The sequence below is a fragment of the Neovison vison genome, chromosome 6 (assembly GCF_020171115.1).
Source record: "Neovison vison isolate M4711 chromosome 6, ASM_NN_V1, whole genome shotgun sequence".
Classification (NCBI taxonomy): domain Eukaryota; kingdom Metazoa; phylum Chordata; class Mammalia; order Carnivora; family Mustelidae; genus Neogale; species Neogale vison.
The window spans coordinates 90,701,972-90,715,653 of NC_058096.1; the positions used below are offsets into that span (position 1 = coordinate 90,701,972).

The 13,682-nt window shown below is 32.5% G+C and overlaps 1 pseudogene; it reads right to left on the bottom strand.

The window, feature by feature from the left end:
• Nucleotides 1-13,087: 13,087 nt before the first annotated feature.
• Nucleotides 13,088-13,366, bottom strand: LOC122910470 (annotated as a pseudogene).
• Between the last annotated feature and the right edge of the window lie 316 nt (nt 13,367-13,682).

The window sequence follows — 13,682 nt, forward strand, 5'->3', positions numbered from 1 at the left end:
TATGCCAATAGTTTATATACATTAGTCAGTATTGTTCTAAAGATTTTATTTATTCATTAGGGAGAGAGACACAGCACCATTGTTGGGGGGAGAGGCAGAGAGAGAGAGGGACAGGTAGACTCCAAACTCATCCTGAGCTGGACTCAGGGCTTGAGCCCACCACCCACAGGATCATGACCTGAGCTGAAATAAAAAGTAGGACACTCAACTGACTGAGCCACCCAGGCGCCCCTTAAGTCAGTATGTTAAGTAAAAAAAAAAAAAAAAATTTTATTATGAAGGAGTTAGAAATTTTTCTTCCATTTATTAACCCTGATCCTTATTACAATTAAATATATTGTTATTTATAAAGTTATTTTATTTCAGAATAAAGTTTTAAATTAAATCCAACCATTTGATAAATGGAAACCAAACATTTTCTCTTGACAGTGATGATTCAATGATAAAAAAAAAAACATATTGAATCATATTATTAACAAAAGTATATTTTTATTTCATTATAGGAAATTATAAAAGTAAAAGAACAGATAGAACAGTTAACATCCCAACTATTCTTTCTGTTTCTGACTTTGGTGTCAAGATTGATTTTAAAAGTCAAAAAAAATCCTATTTAGTTATTTTAGTTATTATTTTTTATTGTTAAAGATAGTTAAAAAATTAAAAAATAGTTAAAAATAGTTTTAAAATAGTTAAAAATTTTGGTGTCAAGATTGATTTTAAAAGGTTTTTTTAATTTATTTTTATTTTTTATTATTAAAAATAGTTAAAGATAGTTTAAAAATTTGGTGTCAAGATTGATATTAAAAGTTAAAAAGTTCTATTTAGTTATTTTAATTTTTATTTTTTATTGTTAAAAAATAGTAGAGGCCAGATTAATTGCATTATTATGAACATGTGAAACTGTCTGTCTTTAAGTTTGACTAACTTCGAAAGTCAGATGTGAAGCGTGACTACTACTGCCTTCTTAGGTCATAAAATTTGATCAGACAATAATACAAAAATATTTCAATATATAGTATATAAAAATAAAATTAAGAAATAATATTTATTTCATATGATTACATGATGAATATATACTCAGTGTGACTAGAATACAAAGAATACAGGCATTTCCAGTGAAGCACAATCACCCATAACTTATCACACCAAGATTACCAATGTGGATAGTGTGCTATGACCACTCAACTTATGGGACATTTAATCCTTAAAAAAGTGTAAATCAGGTTTCCTCAGGTCAGTGTTCAACTGAACAAGAACATAGGATACAAGATTCACCACACAGTTATAACCTACTATTAACTTCATTTACTCTCTTTACAAAAATCCATCAGAGGCCATATGATTGCCTTCAGCCTTAATTGGCATCGTGTTATGACCAAATCTCAAAAGAATAAAAAATAAATTTCTAGAAATTCTCATTCTTGCCTAACAGAACTTGTATGCTAAAAATTCTTTGGTTTGGGGTGCCTGGGTGGCTCAATTCGTTAAGCATCTGCCTTTGGCTTAGGTCATGATCCCAGGGTCCTGGGATCGAGTCCCATGTCCAGCTCCCTGCTCAGCGGGAAGCCTGCTTCTACGGCTCCCCCTGCTTGTGCAAGGGCTCTCGCTCTCTCTCTCTCAAATAAATAAATAAAATCTTTAAAAAATTCTTTGTTTTATGCCTCAGTGAACCATTTAAACTATTTATTTATTTATTTTTATTTTTTTTTTTAAAGATTTTATTCATTTATTTGAGAAAGAGAGAGACAGTGAGAGAGAGCACGAGCAAGGAGAAGGTCAGAGAGCGAAGCAGACTCCCCATGGAGCTGGGAGCCTGATGTGGGACTCGATCCCGGGACTCCAGGATCACGCCCTGAGCCGAAGGCAGTCGTCCAACCAACTGAGCCACCCAGGCGTCCCTATTGATTTATTTTTTGAATTGGAGATATCTGGCGATATGATAGAAAATAAAAGCTATAGCTTTAATTAATGGATACACATTTGTCATGAAAATATGTTATGCTAAAATACAACAAAAACTAGAAATTTAGAAACTTAAATTTAGATCTTTTTGTAATGGGCAAAAGAATCTGAGTGTAAGAGACCTGGAAGTATGGTTATGAGTAGGGTGGGTGTGACTCATCTAAGGAGCCATACCAGTGAACTCAGACAGGTGTCTGTCTTGTGGAAATGTAGGTCCAGTATTGACATTGTCAGATACTCTCATTTTTCAAGAGAGGGAAAATCTGGATCTTTAAATGAAATCTCATTTCAACCAACAAACAAACATACTAGTGTCTACTGAGGCAAGCAGGCACCAAGGCACCAAGTAGGCACCAAGGCCTCCAAGGCACCTGGTAGGGACATCTAGTTTAATGAACTGTCTACCATTGAGAGAATGTTGGTGGATGTTACATTGCTTGTAAGTAAAGTTTTAGAATATAGTATTACAACCTGTATTTGGAATTTATATGCCCCAAATTGTTTTATGACTTCTTTTCTCCTATAAACAACAATAAAAAAACCTACTTGCAAACTAGATTAAGCCCTTTATTATTTTTAGACTTTCTCAGTCCTAAACTTTCAAACTCCTAAACTTTCCTTTGAGACCTCCTGTTCTTGAGTCATAAAAGAAATATCATCTTGTTTCCTACTGAGGTCATAAAACAGAGGTTTTTAATAGTTTAAGAACTTTTTTCTTAAACACTTCAGGGTGCTCCACTATTTATATTCTTTGGATATAGATCTTATAGATATAGAAATTCAGAGAGAGAAAGAAGGAAGAAAGTTTGTTTTTGTTTTTGTTTTACCCACATGCTAGTGGTATTTTTGTTTTAAAACTTAGTCTTTCCACTAAGATGAATTCCATCCAAACACTACATTATAGCCAAATGTGCCTTGAAAATACCTTGCCCTTATTTATGGTTTATGAGGATAGAGAAGAATTTTTCCTTGTGAATAAGAGTTGAAAGGTGGCTGCCAGAGGATGTCCTTATGCATTTTCCAGGGTCTGGTAAATGAATCACTAGTGGAACTATGCTGTACTAAAATAGGGTTTTCTTAAAACTTTTCTCCAACCTGGTGTCTAGCTACTTGAAGGATAGTTTTTGCTTCAGTTGTTCTTAGTGAGTTGGAATTTCTTCTTTTTCCAAATATGGGGCTTAGAAATGTATACTCTGCTTTGAGAGCTCTTCTTGTCCTTTATATTAGGGGACTGTATATCCCACTGAGCCATACTTTGTTATCTTTGAACACTAGTGGAGGTAAAACCATTCATGTTTGACAGAATGGACAGCACATAATTCTGGAGTCTTATAAGGCAAAAGGATTGATTCTTCTAGTCAGTGCAGCTTATGCCTCAAGAGACTTGGAGCAATTGGGTGTGAAGGGTTAGTGTGAGTAAGGCAATAAAAAGACATCTCCCATATATTTCCTAGCAATCCAAACTCTTATGTACCAGAATGAAAAATAAGTGTGTCAAAATTATGTCTTTTGAATTGCAGTATTTCTTTAAAAAAAAAAAAAAAGATTTTAGTAGACAGAGAGAGCCAGAGAACATAAGCAGGGGGAGCAGCAGAGGGAGAAGGAGAAGTAACCTCCCCTCTGAGTAAGCAGGGAGCCTCATGTGGGACTTGGTCCTAAGACTCTGGGATCACTACCTAAGTCAAAGGTAGATGCCTAAGGGAGACTTTTATAAGACTGAGCCACCCAGGCGTCCCTGAATTGAAATATTTCTGATTGTGGTCTTTACCAGAAACCCTACAGTGCCTGTGTAAGCTATTGACTATTTTCTTTATACTCCAATAAAGTTATAATTTTTAAAAATTAAAATTAAAAAAATTATCAATATTTTAACAGAAAATAATGTGGGGTATTATAAAGGGGTGATAGTTTGGTACCTTCTTTATTCAGAACCTAAGTTGTTATATTTCAAATTTCATATTTTCTAAGAGAAATTACACTTAAACATAGTGATATAAATAAAAATTTAAAATAACCAATACACATTGGAACAGAGAGAATATACATAGCTAAAATTCATAAAAACCATAATGATTATAGTATAGCTTGAAAAAAATTTCAGCTTTCCTCTCACTAAGTGATAACGAGGGAGAAAATTGCTATAATTTGTATGCTGTGGACTCCCTGCCGGTCCTTGCTGACTCAGTGACTGACTAATAAGTAGACTAATTTAAGTATAATATCTCTTCTGTTCATCCTTTATTAGTGGTGTGAAAGAGCACTGAAAAGGCCAAAAGTCAGGCAACAAGAGAGAAATAATATCTTGGTAATCTACTGAATTGGAGAATTCTAAAGATCTGAGAAGCATTGAGAAGTATTCAAGTTACCTCATACTGAAAGAAAGCAACTCCTAGAATTTGGGTTTTAACCTAACTAGTAATTTAAATGGTTATATCCATGGCCAATTAAGTAACTAAATCTGGGAAAACAAAAGAACTATTCAATTGCAGTGCACATTTCTTCAATATTTATTTACTTAGAACTCCAGAGAAATAGTACTGCAACAGTGTACATGGAGGTATTACAAACTTATTGGTAGACTACATAACTGTCAAATTATCATCATTTCTAAATGTGTCATGATATATAGCTGGAGATCAAAGTATACTTCGTAAATTTATAGAAAAAGATAAACTTTTATAGGAATTTTGTGTATGTGTCATTTCATAGGAAATGACTTTAATTTCCTCTTTGAAAAAAAAGCTAGTTGTAAAATATTAAATAAAATGACAAAGATAATTTTAAACATGGCGATGTGAAAAAGAAATTGTTCCTAAGGCTTTTTAGTCTAAAGATGGAATCCAGACTTGTTTACACCTCTTGGATGTGAAATTCTAATGAGTAAAGACAACAGTTTCTAGGCAGATGACTCAAGCCTGTTAAGGATGCTTGTGTCATACAGATAAAAAGGAAAGAGGACAACCATAATTAGGAAGGCCATTCTGATCACTGGTTTGAAGATCAGCAGTACTTATTCGTTGGTCTTGGGATCAATGATTCCAAGACAAGTTGACTACTGACACTTCATGTGTTGTCAGACTAATTGGAGAAATCGGCACTGATGCAGTACATGGAATAGAACTAGAGCAGCTTTAAAATGTCAACACTTCTGTAAAAGAGGGTTTGGGTTAAAAGAAGGGGGAAAAAAGTACCTCACATAAGATAAATCAGAAATATAACAATTCTTTGGATTATACACTGCACATTACAGTAATGTGGATGAACGCGCAGTATACAGGCTGGAGGATCTGGGTTACATTACTTAATTTTTCTGACATTACTGCCTCACTTATAAAAAGGAGAGGGAGTATTTTTCTCCCCAGTTTAGAATGAATGAGACTCATTTCCTTGAGGATTATCAAAAGTATAAATTGCTCTTCAAATGAGATTTTTTTGTTTGTTTTTATAGGCGACTTAGGCTTTTTGCCTATGCAGGGCTATTCGAGACTTTCTGACTTCACACTGAAAGATTTTCTTATCTCTTTTATAGAAAAAAAAAATGGTCCCATGTGTACTTTTGGATTGTGTGACTAATTTTTCAGAAGTTTAATAGATATGTTTCTAGGGGCTTTACTAAATAAAGTTTATGAAATGTAGAGATAGCTATATATAAAGGGTTTCTTTATTTCAGGACTTCTTAGAGCTTTCATATGCTAATGTGCATTGTGTCTTTCCAAGGGCTGTGGGAAAAAGAATCTATTGGATCTTAAATATGTTTGAACACAGAATCTTTTATTTGCTCTATTGATTGTTTCATTTTTGTGCAGAGATTTTTAAAGTCCTCCCACATGTCTATTTTTATTTTTGTTCCTTGTAGTTTTGGTGTCTATGCAAGAAATTATTTCCTGGATTAATGTTATGAAGCTTTCTCCTACGTCTTCTGTGTGTTTTGCAGTTCAGTGTCTTATAATCTATTTTAAGTTGATATTTGTGTATAGTATAACATGAAGATACGATTTCACTCTTTCATATGTGAATATCCATTTTCACCAACACCATTTTTTAAGATACTATCCTTTTCCCATTGTTTATTTTTGACACACTTGTTGAAAATTAGTTGACAGTATGAATGTGGGTTTACTTCAAAAAACAAAAGATAAGAAGCATTGGTGAGGATGGGAAGAAATTAAAACCTTTGTATACTATAGGTAGAAATGCTAATTGATGCAGATACTATGAAAAACACTACAGAAGTTAAAAAAAAAAAAAAGGAGAAGAAGAAAAAAAAAATAGAGCTATTATATGACCCAGCAATTCCATTTCTGGGTATATATCCAAAATAATTGAAATCAGGAACTCAAAGTGATATCTGGATTTCCATGTTCACTGCAGCATTATTCATAAGAGCCAAGATACCAAAACAACCTACATGTTGTCCCTAAATAAATGAATGTATTTATTTTTTTTTTCCCAATTTATTTATTTTCAGAAAAACAGTATTCATTAAATGAATGTATTTAAAATGTGGTGTATGATACAATGGAATCTTATTCTGTATGTTTTGGGTTTTTTTTGTTTTTGTTTTTTTTAGAGAGAGGGAAAGGGAGAGAGGAAGCACACACACACACATGAAGGTAGGGGAGATGCAGAGGGAGAGGGAGAGGGAGAATTCCAAGTTGGGTCCACACCCATTTCCCATTTTGGAGCCCAACACAGGTCTTGATTTTATGTTTTTAAGATCATGACCTGAGCTGAAATCAAGAGTTTGTCCCTTAACCAACTGAGCCGCCCAGATGTCCCTTATTCAGTCTTTTAAAAGGAGAAAACTTTGCCATCTGTGACAACATGAATGAACCTGGAGAACATTATGCTAAGTGAAATAAACCAGTTACAGAAGAAAAAAATGCAGCATGATTCCACTTATATGACATATCTAAAATAGTCAAACTCATAGAAACAGAGTCAAATGGTGGTTTTAGGAGCTAGGGGGAAGAGGAAATAGGAGGTTGATGTTCAATGGCATAAAGTATCATTTTTGTAAGATGTATATGTTCTAGAGATCTTCTATACAACATTGTGTGTATAGTTCACAATACATTTTTGTTTTGTTTTGTTTTGTGTATTTAAATTTTGTTAAGAGAGTAAATTTCATTTTAAGTGTTCTTTCCACAATAAAATTGTTACCATGTCTGTTAATTTTTATAAACAAGACTAGGCTAAAATTGTGGTGCTAAGTTTGCCTCAATTTTTCCTACTAGATACATAGCTTTAACAACACTCTAGCCAATGAGACAATCTCAACACCAACACCATGACTGATTTTGCCTTTCTTAGGTAATACTTCCTACCCTAGAACCCTCCAGTTTAACTTCCTTAGGGCCCAGTTTCTGTCAGGTGATGAATTAACCCATGTGTAATGAGTTCATGTGCTTCTCTTTCTGAATCAAATAGGTACTGTGTCGTTATTATTTGGGAAGTATCTTATTCAAAATGCTTCCAAGAATGTAGGTTAATTTTGAGGACATGAAGTTTCTTTTCTCATCTCTAATTCAACAGAGTGATTCAAGTCAGTAAATACTATATTCTGGATGTTAGTAATATAGAGAAAAATAATATCAATTCTAAGAGTATCTGTCCATTGAATGAGGTACAGATAAAACAGAAAATGAAGAGACTAAAAAGAATCAGTTTTTATCAAAAAGCCCATTACTGTGACTATTTGACTAATGTAACATTTCAATGTAAATTAAAAATTATTTGGCAAATTTTTCTTACCAAATTAAAATATACAATCTGAGATTGAAATGGATGCTAATGCTTACTAGTGAGTCTACTTTCTTTTTAAAATAAGAATCTACTTTATATCATATGATTAAAAATGATTATGCATATTGCCTTTGCTTAAATATTACTGATAATAATCTGAATTGTTAGATAATTGTTCAGTACATGGAGAAAAACATCTATCTACTTGATTTATATAAACATTTTATTCTACTTTTGCTTGCTGGAGTAAAAAGAGAAACCTACTTCTTTCACATGACAGCCCTTCAAATCCATCTACACTCTGATGTTGGGATCAATGATTCTAAGACAACTTGAACAGCAAGACTACATGTGTTGTCAAGTAATCAGAGAAACAGCTATTAGTGCATTGCATACTAATAAACTTGAGGAATGTAAGAAAATTAAGACTGAGATAATGTCTCTCCTTCACTCAAACAGTTCTCTTCTTTTTGCTAAACTCTAATTCCAACCACCTTTATTAATTGACACAGCTAACAGTCCTCTCATCATTCTTTATTACCTTCTTAACTCCAGTATTTCGTACAACTTTTAGTAATCTTTTGTTTTTTTAAGATTTTATGTATTTATTTGACAGAGATCACAAGTAGGCAGAGAGGCAAGCAAAGAGAGAGGCAGAACAAGCAGGCTCTCTGCAGAGCAGAGAGCCCAATGTGGGGCTCAGGGCAGGGCTCGATGAGGGGCTCGATGTGGGGCTGGATCCCAGGACCCTGGGATCTTGACCTGAGCTGAAGGCAGAGGCTTTAACCTATTGAGCCATCTAGGTGCTCCTTTAGTAATCTTTTAAAGTGTACTACTCAGACACATAAGTGTGGTCAGTCCTAGATAAACAATAATGATCCAGATTGCCTCCTTCAAGGTCATGTGAGTTTTATTGTCCTGTAATGAGGTAACAACTATTTTACATAAACTATTTACCAACCTGGTTAAAGTGTTTTGAAATTTGTCAACTCACTCTTTCATTTTAGATGGAAGATACTAATTTCAGGTTTATACATATAATTTTATTGTTCATTTGATATTAGTTTTCTATTTGATAAAGATGTTATTAGTATTAATTATTTCATTTAATCCTTTGGTTAATATTACCAAATCAATCTCAACCACAAATTTTAAACTTGTTTTCTGTGCTATCATCTAAATTAAACACATAGTAAATATTATACAGACTTTGAGACATCTCTTGTATTTTTACTAGATACTATCTCTAGTATCTTTCCTCTAGCTTAGCTTCATTATAATAATCAACTTTAAAAAAATTAATCACACAGATAGATATAATTCCACCTTTTGGTCATCAAGATTTTGTTATTCAATCATTCCCTTGAAGTTACTATGAGAAATTTTGTCTAGTGACTTATCGAAATCAAGATAAAATAAAACTATGTCATTTTCCTTAAATACTTGAAACGTGAAATTAATCTGCCCTGGGAAGAGAGAAAAGCAATAAAGGATAAAATACTCAGGGCTTAAAAAAAAAAAGAGACAAAAACATGCATGTTGGCATAAACTAATTTCTTCATATTTGTCTCTGGACCTCACTTTCACCTTGTTATTTTAAGTGCCTTGTTCTATCATGGTTCCTAATTCTTAGCTTTATTAACTTAATCTTATCTGTTTCTTCATTTTACCCCAATATTATCCCATTTCATCTTCCTACTTCTAGTTCTTCAAAGGCAAACAAATTAAGTTCTTAGATTTGTTTTCCATGATGACCTTCTAGTAATATACTATTCTTTACACTGACTTCAACTACAAAATTATGCCCCACAATTTGATTCTGATGACCTTTTCTAAAACTTGATCTTTTTGAATTATAGACTTTCATGGCTATGATTACATATGGTATATGTAAATTTCTATTTTTATACAATTTAAATGTGCCCTTAAAATATACAAGCAAGTACAACATCAGAATATTTTTAAAATTTATTTATTATTTGAGAGAGAGAGAACAGGAGGTAGGGAGGATGGAGAGGGTAAGAGCAAATATCAAGCAGACTCTCTACTGAACATGGAGCCCAACACAGGGCCTTGAGATCATGACCTGAGCCAAAATCAGTAATTGGAGGCTTAATCAACTAAGCCACCCTGGTGTTCTACAACAGAATTTTTGATGTTAGGCAGCAAAGTCATACAGGTATCTTTTGATAGAGTTAATATTTGTAGTTAATGAGATGCTAACATTTATTAGCATTGTTTATTAAGAAATTCCAGCCTCACTTCTATCCATTCCTGGCAAACTCACCTATTTCAATTCTTCTTCTTCATCTTTTTTTTTTTCTTTTAGGAATTTTGAGAGAGTTTGATTTGAGAAGGAAAGGAGTGGGGTCTAAATAACTTTTTTATGTGAATTCTTTTGGAACCAATATGTCTTATATGATCATTTTCTGCTTATTTCCACACATTAGATCATAATAAATGAGTTATTTAGTTAATAGTTTTTTCTAAATTAAGGTATTAAAAATATATATAACTTAAGCCGATGAGTCTACTCCTACAGGCATTTGTGAGTAATATTAGGTAACAAAAATCAGAGGAAATTATTTTGGAACTCATTAAAAATGATATCTCTGAAAGAGTTATGTTAATCAGGATAATTTATGATAAATGCCCAAAATACAAATTATAAGATCCCTTAAATAAATCTTATTAAAAGAAAATCTCAAGGAATAAGACTGTGAATCATTCAAGTGATATCTGATTATTTATTGTTCAAAATTTGTTCAAGTGATACAAATTTTTTGTTCAATATATAAAAAGAAATCTGCATAAAGAAATTAGAGTTGAATATAGATATGCTGATATATAGAGAACTAGAAAGAGGACAAGCACAGTGGTGGAGAGCTCCAGTAACAATTTAAATTGAAGTTAGGATATACTCGATATAGGATATACTCCATAGTCTCAAATGAACATTTTGAAGACATTCTGAAGATTGAAATAAGGAATATGAGAATTGGTTACTTTTACAGCTATGTTTAATTTAGCGGAGAGACAAAGAGATTTATAACAGGGATATTTATAGGAGCTGCTTTAATTAATTTATGAAATGGAAAATGTAGCTGCTAAACAATAAGACATTATCATTTTAAAGAAAAGAATAGCCATGAATCACAACATGAAGTCTTAAAAGTTGGGAACTTGAGAATGTTACATTCTATGTTGGCCTACTTGTTCCACTATACTACTGAAAAATTTCATTGATGTGCTGAATACTTTCTGTAACATGGAGCTTATTACATTCTGAAGAGAATCAGATTAGGGGCAAGTGTAATTATTAGAAAATAATTGAATATTCCATTTGCTCTGTTTCTCTTTAGACCACATTTTTTTTTTTTTACAGTCGTATTCTGCAGAGTATATTATTTTAAAGAATCACCTCTTTTATGTTACTTTTGAGAAAAGTTCTGAGGCTGGAAAATTTGGTACACCCCACAAATCTTAAGTCCTTGTACCTTAGGTTTTTCTCATTTTAATAATATAATAGTTTCCATATTGTGTATAACAATTAGACTCAATCTCCATCCTATAAGGCATTGTTAATATTCTCCACAGCTATGTGGCTAGGTGTTTATCTTGTTAGATACATATTCTTCTTCTTTTTTAAAGATTTATTTATTTATTGAAAGAGAGAGCATGAGCAGGGGTTGGGGCAGACAGAAAGAATCTCAAGCAGACTCTCAACTCAGCACAAAGCCCCACATGGGACTGGATCTCACAACCCTGAGATCATGATTTGAGCCCAAATCAAGAGTCTGATGCTTAACTGACTGAGCCACCCAGGTGCCCCATATTCTACATTATTTTTTTAAGATTTATTAATTTATTTAAGAGATAGAGTGAGCAGGGGGGAAGGGACAGAGGAAGAGGAAAAGAGAACCCCGCCCAGAGTCTGTGCTGATTGTTGAGCTCGACTAGGGGCTCAATGCAGGATCCTGAGATTATGACCTAAGCTGAAACCAAGAGTGCAATGCATAACTGACTGGCACCCCTGTATATTATTCTTAAGTGTCAATGCGTTTTGTGTTCATCTGATAATTCAAATTTTTACTTTATCTTATTTCATGATATTTTTCCAATACTTGATACAAAGTTTTTTAGAAATACAAAGTTAAAAGAATTTTCCAGTGAACACCTATATGCTCACTAATTTGATTCTGCTATTAAAAGCCCTTCTATCAGTCCATCTTACTTTTAATGCATTTTAAGGTAAATAGCAGATATCAGCAAACTTCTTCCTAAATACAGCATTGTTGCTAATTAAAATTCAGTATTTATTTTATTTCTTTGGAAATGAAATGCAAAAACCTTAAGTATACATTGTCTAACTTTAGACTAAAGATTTCACCTTTGTAATCAAATCCCATCAACGTATAAAATATTATCATTGTCCCAGAAAGTATTCTCATACTCCTTCCAAATCAATCCTGGTTCCATCCTCCAAGTGACAACCACCATGCCAACAATTTTTTCCATTATGAATTTACATTTTTAATATTAAAGTTACAGAATTTATAAAATTTTATTTTATAAAATTACTAAATTTATAAAAATTATAAATGAAGTTATGCAATATATACTCTTTGTAATTCTTACCACATCATATTGCATTGATGTCTTAGCCAATAAATCATTTATTTGATATTTTAAAATTTACTTTGTATAGCTTTCACTATAAAAATACATATGGAATTTATCTTCAGCAAGCAAAAAACCCTCACTTTATTGGCAATGTAAAAAACTGCTAATTTTTTAAGTCACAGAATTAGAAAATAAATTAGAAGCAATTTGACATTTTCTACAAATATTCATTACTTAATAAGTTATAAAAATTTACAATGTTCTTTCACATAAGCTCTTCAAATGATTTTTCAAAATGATGTTTAAATACATGAAATCTGTAAGTTTAAGCAAAAGCCTTCACAGATAATGAAATAAAGAGATCCAAGGCTAAGCAGAAAAATATAGATAGCTAGGTCATTTTGTAAAGAAGACAAAATACAATGACAAACTTTAATGTTTGAGATGTATGCAGACTTTTTGCATGCAATACATTATGTATAATACACAGACACACACCCACACACTGTTTGGGTCCATGTTTTAACTACTAAAAATCACCCCCTACCAGAGGAAGAGCAAATGCAGGAAAGTAAGTTCTTAATAAAAGGTCTGTCCATTTTCTAAGTTTGAAAATCAAAAGTGTTTTCAACATATCAATATTGAAAAAGCAGTGACTGAATTTAATGGCACTAAAATTATAAAGTTTGAATATTTATTTATTCAAAGAGAAGAAATTAAGATGAGATAGCAGATATTAGTTACTGATAGCAGTAACTTGACAGCAGATATTAATTACTGGCAACTTTTCCACTCATGTTATGCTTAAGTAACTGTACACCTAACCTTCTGGTGGTGGCTCAGAGGCAGTGATTTGGTTTTCTATTTTTTTTTTTTCTTTTTCTATCTCTACTTCCACAGATCAAACAACCAAAATGTCCCAAGATGCAGCTTCCTTCTGTCTTCTCTTTGCAATCTCTGCAAGCTTTGCTCTTATTTCTTCCATGTCTGACCAGGGAGGTGTAGATTCCCCAGGACAGGAGAAATATAGCCCCATGGGAAAGGAGGCTGGGGTCCCTTACTAGGCCTGCCCCAGACCAGGCTATATATGGATATTTTACTGAAACTCATTACATTCCATTGCCAATAGTTATTAAGAAAAAAAAAAAAAAACTTTAAAATGGTTTGAACATAAAATGTGCTAGAGTTACAAACAATTTGGGGAGAAAAAAGAATCCGAATTTGAATTTCAAGTCAAGATTGGGTGACATTTCATTTTTTTTTTTTTTTTTTACTGTGCATAACCTTAATTATCAAGAATATATTATCAAATCAATTTGACTTTTTTTCTACACCAAAAAGCATTTATTGAT